Below are 18,519 nucleotides of genomic sequence, written 5' to 3' on the forward strand. Positions count from 1 at the left end.
AAGAGGTTTATGGTTAATATTTGCTGCTATAAACTACTACAAGAGCTTAGATTAACGATGAATCCTAGAAGGAGAGAAGAATCAAACCTAGGGTTTCTATATTTTGGAAATCTTGGAACTTCTAGTATTGATCTTTAAATTAACTATGCATAGATTTGTTTGGTGAGTTGAACCCATTGGATTGGAGCAACCAATGTATTCAAAAGCAAGGAATCAAGGTGAGTAGAGACAATGCTTTTACTAAAGTTGTCTTCTCTCAAAGATCATGCCATAAGTTATTATTAGACTGTATTTAGTGTTAAAGTGGGCTCTGAATGGAATGAGTGGACTCACATTATCCATTAGAATTGTAGAAAAGATCTTAGATGATTATCATGGTTAATGACTTGCATGTTTATTTAATGTATAGACTATATTGAAAATTTCTTTTACATGATTTTATGGAACTATTTTGATGAGAACTATGAAGATATATCATTGTTTTAATTTTTGTGATGCAAGAATTACTTAGAAGAACGTTTTGGGAGGTTCCTTAGATCTCTAAGAAGGGTTCATAGCCTCTATTGGTTTATGTTACCCCAAAACTACTCGTGCCAGAGTAGGAGATTAGTATACCGTTGGTTAGGGCACTATAATAGAAGTGCCTTGGTAAGGCACAAGAACGCGAGCATGCTAGAACATTAAACTGTGAGGCACCGCAGGAATGGGGTCCAGGCGATCGGGATGGGATCGTCCACTATACTGATCATATGGTGACATTTTCAGAATCAGAATAAAAAAGAATGTCAGAATCAACAGAACTCCCCAGAAAAGTAAATAAAATGCCTAGGAAAATTTACAAGGATTGTTTCAAGAAAGTTTATATATCTATCAAATTTGAATTTTTTTATTATTTCTTTTCAGAAAAGAAGAGAAAAGAAGAAAAGAGAATTTTTATGAATGGCATCAAGAAGAACTTTATACTAGATATATGAGTTGTTTGTTTCAACTCTTCATCAAAAGCTTTTAGAATTTTCTTATATCATGCATACATTCTTTCAGAGTCTCGTTCCAGCTTTAGTGGGAGGATTGCTTTACTTACTGAGTACCGTCATGGTGTACTGACATTCTCTTCATGGGAATTTACACTGACCTATGTCAATGTAGGCACAGATTTTGCAGGTAAGCAGGCTACGAGCTAGGATATTCTCCTTCCATTACCAGAAGATTTGGTGAGCTCCATTGTAGTTCGTGAAGTTCGTTGATTCCAGAATTTTGTCTTATTATTTCAGTATTTCTTAGAGGCTTCATAGACAGAGTCAGAACATAGTCATGGGTGTGCACTTTGCATTATATTTGTTTTTCAATGTATTCAAAATAAAAGAATGAATTTCTTTTCAGAATATTATTTCATTTGAAGCTTTAGAAAAATATTTACTTTAAATCATATCGAATTGTATTGAGATGCATTGCGTAATAGAAATAAAAAATAATAGAGAAGCCAAAATGGTTCGCTCGGTCAATTTAAGGCACCGAGTGCCGGTTACGACTTGGTAAGAAATCGGGTAGTGATAAACTTGGTATCAGAGCAGCAGGTTTAAAGAGTCTTAGGGGTCTATGAAGCCGTATCAGTAGAGTCTCGTTTATTGTTGTGAGGGCCCCACTTCTATAAATGAGGGTCTACAGATATTTTAGAAAAGTTTTCCATTCTTCCTTACTCTAGATCATGCGTTAAAGCTTAATGTGAGAATCAGACTCCTATTTCCGTCAATCAATAGAATGATTAACATACCGATTCAATTAGACACTTTAAGAAGAAAAGCTAGCGAGACATCGTTGTCCATAAATGAGGTAATTTACGATGCTAATTGCCTTTAAGGGAGAATGAAGGCTAAGTGGGGAACTGACCAAGAAAAGTGTATCCCAAAAGGGAGAATGAGGTAATACCTAGATGACCTAATTCAAGGCTAAGTCGGGAACTGACCAAGAAAAGTGTATCCCAAAAGGGAGAATAAGGTAATACCTAGATGCCCTAATTCAAGATTTAATAAATAGAGCTATCATAAATGTGCCAAAGACTTTATACTGAAGAGATGAGGTGATGATGTCTTCAATAAGGTCTGAGTTATCATGAAACTCACGAGGAGTTGGTACTAGTAAGGTTAGCAGTAACACGACGAAAGACTATATCCCTAAGTTATGTCGAGATTTAACTTATATACCAAGGAGGTCAGCCATGGCATATGCTACTATTAATGTGGAGAGATTAGGCAGATGAAATACATATCCGAATTTCGTCCTTGAGTTGAGATCAAATTTTGTTCAAAACAACGAGGATAACAAGTTATGTACGGGGGTCAGATAAGAATTGTACATACTCTTAGGATGAAACTTATGGTAGTTGCAGCGAGTACTTTGTGGCTCCTATCAAAGAATGTCCTTTAGATGATGAAGTTGGTATGAAAAAATGGGTAGTTTATTATTTTTATGAGAACCAATGAGTAACACAATGAATAGATATTTTGAAGCGCATGCATGGTCTACTAGAGTTTAAGAGTTACAAAGAGACATGACTCAGGATTTGAAAGTTGAGATAAATCACCACCATGAAGAGAACCACGGTAGAATAGCAACACCAAGCTTTTAAAGATACGATGTATGGTCACGAGTACAAAAGAACAAGAGGAGATAGAAGAGAGGGGAAATATATATATATATTATAAGGAGTCCTCTTAAGGTTTCACGACCCAAATTTTCCCTCCTTATGACGTCGTGACGACACCTAGTCTCTACGACTAGGTAAGCCTAACATTTGTGAAATAATAAAATAAAAACATAAATTTAACAACATGGCTAGGTACCATGCCACTTGGCATGTACAATAACCAACTATTAAAAAATAAACAGTAATCCCAAAACCCAGAACATCGTGAATCACAAACTATAGAAGGAAAATCTAGTGTCTCAATACATCAGAATCTAACAAAAGACAAATACAATAGATAATGGACATGGAAAAGAGTAAAGGGGACTCCGAGGTCTGCGGACGCAGCAGATATACCTTGAAGTCTCCAAAGCTGTCCCGGATCACTGATAGTGTGGCTGATAAGGAGCACCTGGATCTGCACACGAAAAACATGTGCATAGAGTAGCATGAGTATACAACAATCAGTACCCAGTAAGTGCCAAGCCTAGACTCGGTCGAGTAGTGACGAGGTCAGGTCAGGACCCTACTGGTATATATAATAATAATGCAAGGCAGGAATGAAATATTGTAGTAAAATAAAGACTGAAATTTAACAAGAAAGAATTCATAGAAGGTAACAGCCCAGTACATAGAAATACAACAGGAGATCTTCCGAGATACCGTCTCGTAGTCCCAAACGTAAATATGCAGGGGAATCTCCCGGAATACCATTCCGTAGTCCCAAAGTAAATATGCAGTATAGGGGGATATCCCAGAATACCGTACCGTAGTCCCAAAGTAAATATGCAGTACAGGGGGATCTCCCGGAGTACTGTTCTGTAGTGCCAAAGTAAATATACAGTACAAGGGGATCTCCCGGAATACTGTTCCATAGTCCCAAAGTAAATATGCAGTACATGGGGATATCCCGAAATACCGTTCGGTAGTCCCAAAGTAAATATGCAGCTAAACAATAGAATTCAATAGTTACGACACAAAATTCTACAGTTCAACCTAAGTACTAGTTAAGGAAAGACAGGTAAATTCACTAAACATGTTGCACGTAGTTCAAGTAAATAGTAAAGGCAAGTTGGCATGCTATTCTAGTCTAGCCAGATACTACACATGCTGATGGAACTTAAATAAGAAGGAAATCAGGTTATTACTTAGTAGAAAAATCGGGTTTTTCCACAATTAGCCTGTGTACGTACTCGTCAACTCACGTACACGATGCTCAGATATCAAAATAGTACAAATCCTACGGGGAGTTCCCCCACATTGGTAAGAATGATCTTTCCTCGATTATCCGACTCCGAATGACCCAACTCTAGCCAAACACAATTGCATATCATGAATAAAACCATAATAGACTCATCTTATTAATGAAATCAATATTTTAACAAAGATTCCGAAATTTGCCCTAAAAGGTCAACACAGACCCACGTCTCGGAATTGGGTAAAAGTCACAAAATACGAACACCCATTCACTCACGAGTTCACTCATACCAAAATTATCCAAATCCGATGTCTAAATCCCAATCATAACTCAGAAATTCGGTTAGGGAATTTTCCCCCCATTTTACCAACTTTTCAATCCAAATCCGAAATTAAATAGAGAAAACAACTATATATTAATGAAATACAACCAAAAATGAGTTAGGAATCGTTACCCCAAAGCTCTCTCTGAAAATCCCTCAAAGAATCGCCAATTTCCAAGCTCCAAAGTCCAAAAATGGAGAAATGAATCAAGCCCTCAAAATTCTCTCTTTTCTGCCCAGCGAACCCGCTCCTGCGGTGCCGTTTCTGCAACTAGGACTCCACACCTATGAGTTTTCATTAAAACTCCAGAGTCCGCACATGCGCGCCTAAGTCCGCATATGCGGATGCGCTTCTGCGTCTACTCGTCCGCTTCTGCGGAACCTTGGGTCCTTCTCATCTCCGCACCTGCGACTACCCTTCCGCAGATGCGGCCCCGCTCCTGCGGCTCACTCGCCGCATCTGCGATCACTGACTCCCAGGCCTAAAGGCGCACCTGCAATCCCAGCCTCGCTTCTGCGGAGCCGCACCTATGGACTCCTCACCGCAGGTGCGAAAACACCAGAAACCAGCATGTCAAAAATTCTTCTAAGTCCAAGCTTTCACCCGTTAAGTACCCGAAACTCACTCGATGCCCCCGGGACCTCAATCAAACATACCAACCAATCTTAAAACACCATACGAACTCAGTCGAGATCTTAAACAATATCAAACAATGCTAAAATCACAAATCATCCTCTCATTCAAACTTAAAGAACTTGAAACTTCCAAATTCGACAACTGATGCCGAAACCACTCAAACCACGTCTGATTAACCCCAAATGTTGCACAAAAATCATATTCAACATTACGGACCTTCTCCAACTTTCAAAATCGGAATCCGACCCCGATATCAAAATTTCCACTACCGGTCCAAATCTCCAAAAATTCGACTTTCACCATTTCAAGCCTAAATATGCTACGGACCTCCAAAACACAATCCGGGCATGCCCCTAAACCCAAAATCACCTAACGGAACCGACGAAATTCCATTCCGGAGTCGTTTTCACATAGTTCTGACTACGGTCCAAATCTTAAGGCTTAAACCTCCACTAAGGGACTAAGTGTCCCAAAACACTCCAAAAACCAAAATAAAATCTCCCGGCAAGTCACAATAGCAGAAATAGATATGGGAGAAGCAGTAAATAGGGGATCAGGGTTATTACTCTCAAAACGACCGGTCGGGTCGTTACATTCTCCCCCTTAAAACAATAATTCGTCCTCGAACGAGTATAGAGACATACCTGAAGTGGTGAAAAGATGAGGATAACGACTGCGCATATCCTGCTCGGTCTCCTAAGTCGCCTCCTCGACCGGTTATCCCATCCACTAAACCTTCACGGAAGCAACTTTCTTTGACCTTAGCTTTCTGACCTGCCTGTATAAAATAGCCACTGACTCCTCAACATAAGATAGATACTTGTCCAATTGGACTGAGCTGAAATCCAACACATGAGACGGATCACAGTGATACTTCCGGAGCATCGAAACATGAAATACCGGATGAACTCCTGCTAGGCTGGGAGGTAAGGCAAGCTCATAAGCAACTTCCCCAACTCGCCGAAACACCTCAAAGGGACTAATAAACCTTGGTCTCAGCTTGCCCCTCTTTTCGAACCTTATAACGCCCTTCATAGGAGAAACCCAGAGCAAGACCCGCTCTCCAACCATGAATACAATATCGTGAACTTTTCGGTCCACGTAGCTCTTCTGTCTGGACTGGGCTGTGCGAAGTCTATCCTGAATCACCTTAACCTTATCCAAGAAATCCTGAACAAAGTATGTACCCAATAATCTGGCCTCGCCCGGCGCGAACCAACCCACTGGGGACCGACACCGCCTACCATAAAAAGCCTCATACGGTGCCATCTGAATGCTGGACTGATAACTGTTGTTGTAAGCAAACTCCGCAAGTGGCAAAAACTGGTCCCAAACACCCCCAAAATCTATCACACAAGCGCGGAGCATATCCTCCAGTATCTGAATAGTGCGCTCGGATTGTCCGTCTGTCTGAGGGTGAAACGTTGTGCTCAACTCAACTCGAGTACCCAACTCCTACTATAAAACTCTCCAGAGCCGTGATATAAACTGCGTACCTCGGTCAGAGATGATAGATACTGGTACGCCATGAAGACTGACGATCTCGCGGATATAAATTCCAGCCAACTGCTCGGAAGAATAAGTAGTCATCACATGAATGAAATGAGCCGACTTGGTCAGCCTATCCACAATTACCTAAACTGTATCAAACCTCGACTGAGTACATGGGAGTCAACAACAAAATCCATAGTGATCCGCTCCCATTTCCATTCCGGAATCTCTAACTTCTCAAGCAACCCACCTGGCCGCTGATGCTCATACTTCACCTGCTGGCAATTTAGACATCGGGCCACATACTTTACTATGTCCTTATTCATCCTCCTCCACCAGTAATGTTGTTTCAAGTCTTGATACATCTTTGCGGCACCTGGATGATTAGAGTACCGCGAACTGTGAGCCTCCTAGAGAATCAACTCATGCAAACCATCTACATTAGGCACACATAGCCTGCCATGCATCCTCAATGCACCATCATCTCCAATACTGACCTCCTTAGCCTCACCGTGCTGGACCGTGTCCCTAAGGACAAGCAGATGGGGGTCATCATACTGACGCTCCCTGATACGGTCATAAAGAGAAGACCAAGAGACCACACAAGCCAATACTCGACTCGGTCAGAAATATCCAATCTCACAAACTGGCTGGCTAAGGCCTGTACATCCAATGCCAGGGGCCTCTCTGCTGCTGGTAGATATGCTAAGCTCCCCAAACTCTCTACCCGGTGACTCAAAGTATCGTCCACCACATTGTCCTTCCCAGGGTGGTACAAAATGGATGCTTGAATAGATGCTGCAAACTCCGGTGATCAGTGCAAATCTCACAAGGAACACCGTACAAATAATGACGCCAAATCTTCAGGGCATGAACAATAGCTGCTAATTCAAGGTCATGGACAGGATAGTTCTTTTCATGCACCTGCAACTATCTAGATGCGTAGGCAATCACCCAACCGTACCGCATCAACACCGCGCCGAGACCAATCCACGATGCATCACAATATACAGTATAAGACCCCGAACCTGTAGCCAATACCAATACTGGGCATGTAGTCAAAGCTACCTTGAGCTTCTGAAGGCTCTACTCACATTCCTCTGTCCACCTGAACGGAGCACCATTCTGGGTCAGCCTGGTCATAGGTGTTGCAATAGATGAGAATCCCTCTACAAAGCGACGGTAATACCCCGCCAGACAGGGAAAACTCTGGATCTCTATAGCTGAGGACGGTCTGGGCCAACTCTGCATTGCTTCAATCTTTTTCGGATCCACCTAGATCCCGTCACTCGATACTATATGACCCAAGAATTCCACTGAGTCTAGCAAAAACTCACACTTTGAAAATTTTGCATATAACTTCTTTTCTCTCAAGGTCTGAAGCGCAGTCCTCAGGTGCTGCTCATGATTCTCCCGACTTCGGGAGTATACCAGAATGTCGTCAATAAACACAATGATGAATGAGTCAAGATAAGGCCGGAACACACTGTGCATCAAGTGCATAAAATTTGTTGGGGCATTGGTCAGCCCAAAAGACATAACAAGAAACTCATAGTGACCATATCTGGTTCTGAAAGCAGTATTCGGGATATCTGGCTCCCGAATCTTCGACTGATGATAACCTGAACGCAAGTCAATCTTGGAAAACACTCTGGCACCCTGTAACTGATCAAATAAGTCATCAATACGAGGTAATGGATACCTGTTCTTCACTGTGACTTTGTTCAACTGGCGGTAATCAATACACATCTGCATAGAACCATCCTTCTTCTTCACAAATAAGACATGAGCACCCCAAGGTGACACACTGGGCCGAATGAAGCCCTTATCAAGCAACTCCTGTAAGGAATAGAGATGGGCTGAGTGCCCGATAACAAATCAATGCCAAAATCAATATCTCTGTCGGGCGGCATGCCCGGAAGATTAGCTGGAAACACATCTGGAAAGTCACTCACTATTGGAACTGACTCAACTATAGGGGTATTAATACTAACATCTCTCACATAAGCTAGATATGCATCACACCCTTTCTCAACCATTCATTGAGCTTTAAGAAATGAAATAACTCAGCTGGGAGTATACTCCAAGGTACCTCTCCACTCTAATGGCAGTAAACCTGGCATAGACAGCGTCACGGATTTAGCGTGACAATCATGAATAGCATAATGGGGCGACAACCAGTCCATGCCCAAAATAATATAAAAGTCCACCATGCTGAGCAATAATAAATCGGCTCTGTTCTCAAAACCACTAAGAGCAATCAAACATGACCGATACACGCGGTCCACAACAAGAGAATCTCCCACAGAAGTAGATACATAAACAGAGAAACTCAAAGAATCCCGAGATACGCCCAAATACGGGGCAAAATATCGCTCCGTTCATTCATCTCTTCCAGCCGCCAGTGGTATTCCAGCTCCTTCTAGGCCCCAGGAGCCTTATTATGCACCGCTAGTATCTAGTGTGCTTCCTGCATGGGGTGTTCCTAGAGTCCAGTCCAACAGACCTGGCCCGAGCCAGCCACAGCAGCCACACTCTCCCAGTGCTTGTTTTGAGTGTGGCGACAATCGCCATATGGTGAGGGATTGCCCCAGATTTAGGAGGGGTGCACCTCTACAAACTTCTTAGGCACAGCGTGCTCCAGTGGGTCCTCAGGCTATGATTACAACACCATCTGCCACCCCACCTACTCAGCCAGCCCGAGGTAGAGGTCGGAGAGGTAGAGGTCACCCTAGAGGGGGAGGCTAGGCCAAATATTATTCCCTTCCTGCTCATACAGAGGCAGTCGCTTCTGATTCTATCATTACAGGTATTGTTCTGGTCTGTCATAAAGATGCGTCGGTATTATTTGACCCAGGCTCTACATATTATTATCCCCTACCATGGAGAACTACTGGGACACGAGCTGCAGAATAATAACCAGTCTCTCGAGACCTCTTGGCCTCCCTCTCCTCTCTATCCCGGGCAAACATGCCCTCCAATCTCCTGGCAATACTCACAAGCTGCTGATAAGAAATATCCATCTCCAACTCCCTGGCCATACTAATCCGGATACTAGGGTGGAGTCCCTCAATAAACCATCGAACCCTCTCTCGAACTGTGGCAACCAAGGCCGGTGCATGTCAGGCCAAATCACTGCAGCGGATTGCATACTCTGACACAATCATAGAACCGTGGCGCAACTGCTCAAACTCCGCGCGCTATGCATCCCTGAGGCTCTGAGGGACATAATCTCTAAAAAACATATCTGAGAACTGAGTCCATGTAAGTAAAACTACCTCATCCGGACTACTCCACTCATAAGAACGCCACCACTGATAGGTTGTTGCTCTAAGATGGAAGGTGGTAAAAGAAACCCCACTCGTCTCTGTTATGCCCATAGTACGGAGAATACGATAACACTCCTCCAGAAAACCCTGAGCATCATCTGTAGCCAATCCGCTGAAGGTAGGTGGGTGGTACTTCTTGTACCTCTCAAGTCTGAGCTGCTCCACCTCAGAAGTTGCTGCCCTAACTTCGGGCTGAGCTGGAGCTACCGGCTGTATTGGTACAATCTCTGGAACCTGGTCGATCTGAACCCGCTGCTCTGGAGTACCGGCGATGGGAGTCTGTGCTCCTCCCCCGGCCTGAGATGTGGCAGGAGCAAGTGGAATCAATCCAGTCTGGGCTAAGGTGCTGAACATGCTCAGAAACTGGGCTAGAGTCTCCTGGAGGGCTGGTGCAGAAACAGGTACCTCAAGTGTCTGCCCTCCAGTTGGAGCTACTTGGGGCTCCTCTGTAGCAGCTCGTACGGGTGCTCTGGCTGCACCATGTGGATGTCCTCGACCTCTACCCCAGCCCTGGCCTCTCACAGCTCTATCAGGGGGCGCGGGTGCCTGGTCATCAGATCCGCTTGTACGTGTCCTCACCATCTGTGAGAGAATAGAATACAGAAGTTTAGAATTTTTTTAAGTCAACAATTTTCGTACGACAAGGAATCAAAGTAGTGAAATTTTCCTAACATTTTCATAGCCTCCCAAAGATAAGTACAAACGTCTCTGTACCGATCCGCGAGACTCTAATAAACCGGCTTGTGACTCACGACACCTACGAACCTAGAGCTCTGATACCAACTTGTCACGATCCAAATTTTCCCTCCTTATGACGTCGTGTGTACGTACTCGTCACCTCACGTACACGGCGCTCATATATCAAAACAGTACAAATCCTATGAGGAGTTCCCACACATAAGGTTAGGCAAGCCACTTACCTCGAACCAAGCTCAATCAATCGGTAAGAATGCCCTTTCCTCGATTATCCGACTCCGAATGGACCAAATCTAGCCAAACACAATTGCATATAATGAATACAACCATAATAGACTTATCTAATTAATGAAATCAATATTTTAACAAAAATTCCAAAATTCGCCCAAAAATGTCGACCCAGACCCACGTCTCAGAATCAGGTAAAAGTCACAAAATACGAACACCCATTTACTCACGAGTTCACTTGTACCAAAATTTTCAAAATCTAATGTCTAAATCCCAATCAAAACTTAGAAATTCGGTTACGGAACATTTCCCCCATTTTCCCAACTTTTCAATCCAAATCCGAAATTAAATGGAGAAAACAACTATAGATTAATGAAATACAACCAAAATCAAGTTAAGAATCGTTACCCCAAAGCTCTCTCTGAAAATCCCTCAAAGTATCGCCAATTTCCGAGCTCCCAAGTCCAAAAATGGAGGAATGAGTCAAGCCCTCAAAATTCTCTCTTTTCTGCCCAGTGAACCCGCTCCTGCGATCTCATCGTCGCACCTACGGTACCGCTCTTGCGGATAGGACTCCGTGCCTACGAGTTTTCACTAAAACTCCAGAGTCCGCACCTGCACGTCTAAGTCCGCATCTGCGGATGTACTTCTGCGTCTACTCGTCCGCTTCTGCGGAACCTTGGGTCCTTCTCATCTCCGCACCTGCGACTACCCTTCCGCTTCTGCGGCTCACTCATCGCATCTGCGACCACTGACTCCCAGGCCTAAAGGCGCACCTGCGATCCCAGCCTCGCTTCTGCTTGTCTGCACCTGCGGACTTCCCACTGCAGGTGCGAAAACACTAGAAACCAGCATGTCAGAAATTCTTCTAAGTCTAAGCTTTCACCCGTTAAGCACCCGAAACTCACCCGAGGCCCCCGGGATCTCAACCAAACATGTCAACCAATCCTAAAATACCATACAAACTTAGTCGATCCCTCAAACCACATCAAACAATGCTAAAATCATAAATTATCCTTCGATTCAAACTTAAAGAACTTGAAACTTCCAAATTCGACAATCGATGCCGAAACCAACCAAACCACGTCCGATTGACCCCAAATTTTGCACACATATCATATTCAACATTACGGACTACTCAGGTCATTACATAAGGGAAAATAAAACTCACAAAACTCAGAAAGTCATCCTTGCATTATGGAGAGAACGTATGCTACAGACAATGGGATGAAGTGAAGAATATACTTCCAACAAGATACAAGAGTGAAAGGCCCTAGAGTTCTTAAAGTGATACCGAAACATTTTGAAGCTAGCATAGTTATGAAATATTCAGATATATTGGATAAAGGGACTCGAATCTCAACTATATAATGTTTAGATCGTCGCCAGATGTACTTAATATGAATTAAGGTTGAGCTTGAGAATAATTGCACGTCAACAAGCTAAGACCAAAATTTATAGCATGTAGGCATATACATAATAAGAATATATAATTTTATATATTTTAATAAGATAGATGTTCAGTCTGGCTAAGGTACCATAGTATCATAGAAAGATTCAGAAAAGTCAAGCCCAAAGGGGAAATATATCATAAATATTAGCCTTCGCGCTAGAAGTTTAATTTCGAGATACCCTAAGAAATTTTGTAAATGTATGATATCAAAGGGGTGAGATTACATAAAACATATATTTTCCATGGTGAACACAAATAGTTGTATCAATTCAATATAGATTTTGAGAGTTGGCATATGAGTATCTCGAAGAGACTCATTTTCTCAAGTTCGACTAAATGTGACTCAAAATAGAATTGAACATTACAAGAAATAGTTCACGATGATTTGCATGTGAAGTGTGTAACCTAATACAATAAATTGGATGGTATATGATGTTTAGACATAAGATTAGTAGTTTTGAAGTGTCTTAAAGTTCGAATTCAATAAGAACCAAGAGGGCCAAGGATGTGTGAGCCAATTGATCAAATAAGTTGTCAGGTATGAGGTATTGTACGAGCTAGACTATGAAATAAGAAGATATATCCTAAAGAGAAGGATAACAAAAAGAAAAAGGGCCACTATATGAGATCATGACTAACTAGTGGTATTAAGATATACGAGTAATGAATCAGGAAGGGGTTTATTTACAAAGCATTCAAAGAAGTCTTGAATATTCTGAAAGGATTAAATGCGCGTGGAAAGAAAATTTAAAGAGATGTTGATGATACAAGGATAAATCTAGACCAATGGTTAGTACTCGACATAACTATATGCAAGGTTATTATCAAAGTAAATATAGAGCAATTTTCTCCAAGAAGATGGATGCATGAAAGAGCATATCTCCTTACGAGAATAGTAATTGATTACTAGGTTACTGAAGTGAAACATATGCAATTAAGGAAGAATCCTATGAAGCACAAATAAGGGTAAAGAACAAGCACAATCCTTTCAAAGGTGAATCGTGATAAGTAAAAACAATATGAGATTGTCCCAACAAGAAAAGACCTCATCCATCTGAGAAACCAATAGATAGTAAGTACATATAATTGTAATGTTTGTGGTGTCAGAACTATATATAGTCTCATACTAGAAAGCGAATTAACATCCTCTTTAAGGATCAAGGCCAAAGTTATTTATCGTTGGATAGCAAACAATCATCGAAACATAGGACAGGTCGAAGTATGTACACAAATATTGAAGGTGCTTGTATCGTGCAGATTAAATACAAAAAGTAATATAATAGCACTATGGAAGTTGTAGTAGATTAGAGTGTATCAAGGGACTAAGAGAGCCAGATGAGGAATGCCACAAAAAAGGGATATCATGAGCGCACATATAGATCAAGACCAAGGAGTGGAGTTCTTAAAGTGTTAATAGTATGAGAGGCTACAATAGCACTAGAGTATTATTCGTTAAAGAGTTATGTGAGGATGCATACAAGTATATAAAAGTTTTGGTGCAAAAACTAAAGCAGAGTATACTAGTGCGCCTAAGCTATGTGATATCGTACCCTTCACATGTGTATATCATGCAGTGGATTGCATGGTAAACTTGAGAATGGTGTCAATAAGTGGGGCATGGCAGGCGTTATACTGCAGTAATCCCAATCATAGCAGAAGAGCACCATCATGTGTTTGGGTGGTTCCCAAAAATTAGAAAAGATGAGAAGATGAAGAATATATATAGATGTTCTAGAGTTTATGTTGCAACACTTGTCACAAGTTATATGAAGATGGATAATAACCCATCCGTAGAGCATGTAACTCACAAAGTTAGATATTGTCACAAGTTTAGAAGTAGTTCTATTCGTAACAATCAAGTGGGCAGAGAGCCGAGTGGACATATTGATATAGAGAAACTGATAAGATAAGTGGTATCCTAAGACCCAAAATAGATAAAAGGAATGTTAGATATAAACGATTAAAGGTTAGCAACAGTCCTATGTGGAAGAATAACACCATGAGATTGAGGTTGCGAGAAATGTGGTATATTATAAATGTGTGGTCTATAAGGGAAGTACATCTACTCTAAGAAGAAAAGAGAGGGGAAGTCTCAATCTCCCTAAACCTTTTGCGAGAAAGAAAAACAAGAGACAAGTGCCTAAATATGAGTCATGTTTTTTTATGTAACTTTATGATTTTTATGAGCAGACCGACAGAAGAGGGTGCATTTCCCAACCTATATCTGTCTTTTCATGATAAAAGAATTAGAAGAGACGTGTAATAGTGAGTATGGTCATGTCGCAAATGTGTCACAACCCAATTCTCCCTCCATAAGACGTTGTGACGGCACCTAGTTGCTACGACTAGGTAAGCCTAACAATTGCTGAATAACGGAAATAAAAGCAGTAATTAACAACTAAACTTCAACAGATAACTATATACTGATAAAATGCCACTTGACATGTACAAGAAAGACAAACACTCGAGTATAACAACTATTTCCAAAATCCGGTAGTCATAAGTCACAAGCTTTTAGGACATAACTAAGTGTCTTTTACATCAAAGTCTAAGGATAATACGAAAACAAAACAACATAAGAGGGAATGGAGGGGGACTCCAAGGTCTGCGGACCCTACAGATGTACTTTAAAGTCTCTGTATAAGCATCAAGTACTCTTAGCTAATAGGGGGGGCTGGTAAGAGGTACCTGGATCTGCACACAAAACATGTGCAGAAGAGTAGCATGAGTACACCACAACGGTACCCGGTAAGTGCCAATCCTAACCTCGGTAGAGTAGTGACGAGGTCAGGTCCGGGCCCTACTGTGATATAATAATAAGACAAAAGATATAATAAGGTGAAAAGACTGAGAATTTAGCAAAAAGGAATTCACGGAGAAATAACCACATAGTAAAATGAGATAAACAACAAGGGCGCTCCCGAGATACCATCTCGTAGTCCCAAAAGTAAATACTCAACAGGGGATCTCCTGAGATACCGTCTCGTAGTCCCAAAAGTAAATGTTCAAGGAGATATCCCGAGGTACCACCTCGTAGTCTCAAAAGTAAATATGAAGGAGGATCTCCCGAGGTACCGCCTCGTAGTCCGAAAAGCAAACACACAGCTCGAATCAATGGAGAACAACAATTAACAGTAAGAGTTCTACAGGTAAGGTCGATACAAATCAGGTAAAGATAGGAATCCAACTAAACATGTTGCATAGATTTCAAATAAGCATTTAAGACACGTAGACATGCGACATTAGACTGAACAGGATAACTACACATGCTGGTATAACTTAATTAAGATGTAACAGGCTACTACTTAGTGAAAAACCGAATTTTACAACAAATAGACTGTGTACGCACTCGTCACCTCACATACACGGTGCTCACAAATCACAGAAGTATTACAACAATGCCAAATTCTAAGGGGACTTCTCCCACACAAGGTTAGGTAATCCACTTACCTCGAACCAAGCTCAATCACTCAGTAAAAATGTCTTTTCTACGATTTTCCGACTCTGAATGGCCCAAATCTAGCCAAAAGCAATTACATACCATAAATATAACTATAAGAGACTAATCTAATTAATAAAATCAAGGCTTTAGCAAGAAATTAGAAATTCGCCTCAAAAAGTCGACCCGCGCCCATGTCTCGGAATCGGGTAAAAGCCACCAAATATGAATACCCATTCAATCACGAGTTCACGTGTACCAAAATTACTCAAATCCGATGTCAAGATCTCAATCAAAACCCAAAAATTGGTTCAAGAACTTTTCCCATTTTTTCCCATCTTTCTCAACCCAAATCCGAAATTAAAGGATAGAATTAACTATAGATTAATAGAATATAACCATAAATGAGTCAAGAATCATTACCTAATAGCTTCCTTTGAATATCCCCCAAATTTTCATCCAAATCCGAGCTCTCTATCTCAAGTTTTGATAAAAATAGCTAAACCCTCGTTTTGGAAATGTTTATAACTACCCGGCGATCCCTTCTTTGCGAACGCGGAAGAAACCTCGCGTTCGCGAAGCACAAAATTGCTTCAGTTCAAATTTTTTCATCGCAAACACGAAGCTTACTCAGATCGACCCTAAACGAACATGGGACCATCATCGCGAACGCATAGGCAAATAGCTTCAAGACTCAGTCGACCAGCTTTCTCTAAGCAAACGCGGGATCCTCACCATGAACGCGTAGACTTATTACCTCAGAGCTTCGCGAATGCAGGACCTTCATTGCGAATGCGAAACACAAATCCTCTCCTGCCTCCAGTTCCTCTTCGTGAACGCAAATTCCCCTCGCGAACGCGAAGAAGGAAATCAGTAACTGGAAACACCAGAAATTCTATAACTTCAACAAGTCCCAAACTAGTCCGTTAACCATCTGGAATCCACCCGAGGCCCCCGGGACCTCAACGAAACATACCCACAAGTCCTAAAATATCATACGAACTTAGTCAAGCCTTCAAATCACATCAAACAATGACAAAACACAAATCGCACTCCAATTCAAACTTAATAAACTTTGAAACTTCAAACTTCTACAACCGACGCCGAAACCTATCAAATCACGTCCGGTTGACCGCAAATTTTGCACACAAGTCATAATTGACATTACAGACCTACTCCAACTTCTGAAATTGGAATCCGACCCCGATATCAAAAGGTCCACTTTCGGTTAAACTTCCCAAAAATTCAACTTTCGCCATTTCAAGCCTAATTCAGCTACAGACCTCTAATTCACAATCCGGACACACTCCTAAGTCCAAAATAACCCAACGTAGCTAACAGAACTACCGAAACTCCATTCCTGAGCCATCTTCTCACAGTTCCAACTACGGTCAAAATCCTAGAACTTAAGCTTCCGTTTTAGGGACTAAGCGTCCCAAATAACTCCGAAACCACAGACAAAACCTCCCGACAAGTCTCATAAGCAGAAAACTATATGGGGAAAGTAGTAAATACGGGATTTGGGCTATTACTCTCAAAACGACCGGCCGGGTCGTTACATCCTCCCCCTCTTAAAATAATCGTTCGTCCGCGAACGAGTATAGAGACATACCTGAAGTGGTGAAAAGATATGGATAACGGCTGCACATAATATGCTCGATCTCCCAAGTCGCCTCCTCGACTGGTTGACCCCTCCACTGAACCTTTACTGAAGCAATGTTCTTTGACCTCAACTTTCAAACCTGCCTGTCCAAAATAGTAACCGGCTCCTCAACATAAGATAAATCCTTGTCCAACTGGACTGAACTAAAATCCAACACATGAGATGGATCGCCGTGTTACTTCCGGACCATAGAAACATGGTATACTGGATGCACTCCTGCTAGACTGGGAGGCAAGGCAAGCTCATAAGCAACCTCCCCAACACGTCGCAACACCTCGAATTGGCCAATAAACCTTGGGCTCAGCTTGCCCTTCTTTTCGAACCTCATAACACACTTCATGGGTGACACCCGGAGCAAGACTCGCTCCCCAACCATGAATGCAACATCACGAACCTTCCAATATGCATAACTCTTCTGTCTGGACTGGGCGGTGCGAATTCAATCCTGAATCACCTTAACCTTCTCCAAAGCATCCTGAACCAAGTACGTACCCAATAATCTAGCCTTGCCCGACTCGAACCAACCCACTGGAGACCGACACCGCCTACCATACAAAGCCTCATATGGTGCCATCTGAATGGTCGACTGATAACTGCTATTGTAGGCAAACTCCGTAAGTGGAAAGAACTGATCCCAAGAATTGTCAAACTTCATCACACACGCACGGAGCATATCCTCCAGTATCTAAATAGTGTGCTCGGACTGTCCGTCTATTTGAGGGTGAAATGTTATGCTCAACTCAACCCGAGTACCCAACTCATGTTGTACTACCCTCCAAAACCGTGATGTAAATTGCGTTCCCTGGTCAGAGATGATAGATACCGGCATGCCATGAAGTCTGACAATCTCGTGGAAATAAACTCGAGCCAGCTACTTGGAAGAATAAGTAGTCATCACATGAATGAAATGAGCTGACTTGGTCAGCCTATCCACAATCACCCAAACTGCATCAAACTTCCTCCGAGTCCGTGGAAGCCCAACAACGAAATCCATAGTGATCCGCTCCCATTTCCACTCCGGAATCTCTAACTTCTAAAGTAATCCACCTGTTCCTTGATGATCATACTTCACCTTCTGGCAATTTAGAAAATGAGCTACATACTCCATGATGTCCTTCTTTATTCTCCTCCACCAATAATGTTGCCTCAAGTCTTGATATATCTTCGCGACACCCAGATGAATGGAGTACAACGAACTGTGATCCTCCTGGAGATTCAACTCATGAAAACCATCTACATTGGGCACAGATAGCCTGCCCTGCATCCTCAATGCACCATCATCTCCAATAGTGATCTCCTTAGCATCATCGTGTTGAGTCGTGTCCCTAAGGACAAGCAGATGTGGGTCATCATACTGACGCTCCCTGATACGATCATAAA

At 42.0% G+C, this 18,519-nt stretch overlaps 1 pseudogene; it reads left to right on the forward strand.

Moving 5' to 3' along the window:
* Positions 1 to 193: 193 nt before the first annotated feature.
* LOC107820114 (pentatricopeptide repeat-containing protein At4g33990-like) overlaps positions 194 to 18,519 on the forward strand; it is a 32,585-nt pseudogene continuing 14,259 nt past the window's right edge.

Source organism: Nicotiana tabacum, chromosome 13, assembly GCF_000715075.1.
Source record: "Nicotiana tabacum cultivar K326 chromosome 13, ASM71507v2, whole genome shotgun sequence".
In the NCBI taxonomy this organism is placed as follows: domain Eukaryota; kingdom Viridiplantae; phylum Streptophyta; class Magnoliopsida; order Solanales; family Solanaceae; genus Nicotiana; species Nicotiana tabacum.